This window comes from Micropterus dolomieu, linkage group LG03 (assembly GCF_021292245.1).
Source record: "Micropterus dolomieu isolate WLL.071019.BEF.003 ecotype Adirondacks linkage group LG03, ASM2129224v1, whole genome shotgun sequence".
NCBI classification, from domain to species: domain Eukaryota; kingdom Metazoa; phylum Chordata; class Actinopteri; order Centrarchiformes; family Centrarchidae; genus Micropterus; species Micropterus dolomieu.
In genome coordinates, this window is record NC_060152.1 from 1,185,305 (window position 1) to 1,186,644 (window position 1,340).

The following is a 1,340-nucleotide window of genomic DNA, read 5'->3' on the forward strand; positions in this document are numbered from 1 at the left end:
CTCCTGACACCTCTCCTTTCTCTGTTATTTTGGGATTCTTCATTAAGATTTTCTCTCTACACTGCCTAGCCTCATCTGTGAGATTACACGAACTATGAACCCTTTCAAATGTTTGTGCAAAAAGTTCTGCCTTTTCTAAGTTATTGACAGCCATTTTGTTCCCAGTGTTCAACACTGGTATCTCATAATTTTTCTTCTAATCATGCCCCATACATCTGACAGCTGTACTTCCCTTCCAATAGTGCTACAGTACTGCCTCCAAAATGTTAGTTTTTGTGTTCTAATTGTCCTCCTTACTATTGCTTGGGCCCTTTTTATACAGGATCAATGCATCCTGAGAATGATGTTTCTTGAGTTCTCTAAATGCTTTATTCCTGGCCTTTATGGCTTTACTACAGTTGTCATTCCACCAGGGTACACTCTTGGTCCGTTTAGTTCCTGTACTCTTAGGGATTGTTTCCTCAGCAGATTGAATAATCTCATTAACTATTGTACTATTGATTATTTTTACATCTGTCTGGTTCTCCTCTTTGAGTTTCTTGAATCTGTTTGAACTGATCTTTTGAAAAACATCCCAGTTAGCATTTCCCAATTTCCATCTGGGAGTTTTCTTTCCCTCATCATAAAAACCTTCAATGCCAACTTTAGTTACCACAGGGTAGTGATCACTTCCTATTGTGGTATGTTTGATCACGCTCCATGTGCTTAAACCTGCTATTTCACTAGACACCAGTGTTAAATCAAGCGCTGCCTCTGTGTTTTGCACACTATTGTATTGTGTTCCTTCCCCATTATTAATACATACCAAACAGTGATTATCTATAAATTCTTCAACTGCTAAACCATCTAAATCTGTTTTATTGCTACCCCATAGTGAATTATGTGAATTGAAATCCCCACACCATATCACGTTATCTTGCAATAGTCCTCCTACATTCTCTAGTATATCTAGACTTATTTTCCCACAAGGATTATAGTAATTAATTATGCCACACCTCCACCGTTGCCAGAATTTCTGTCTCTCCTAACAGCAGTATATCCCTTTATAATAAAGTCCAACTGTGGCTTTAACCATGTCTCCTGTATACAAATTATATCAGGCTTCTCTTCCAATTTATCAATATACTTTTTAAACTCTTGGCCATTTGAAATTAAGCTTCTTGCATTCCACTGGAGTATAATTAGCACCATTAAGAGGATCCAACACATGTCTGAGATGACTGATTATCTTCATTAAGAATGTCTTTAACTGTTTCCCAGTGCAGCCCCCTCACATCAAGGTACTTCTCAGCTGATTTGACAATTATTTTGATCCTTTCATTTCGGCTTTTTGTCTGTGC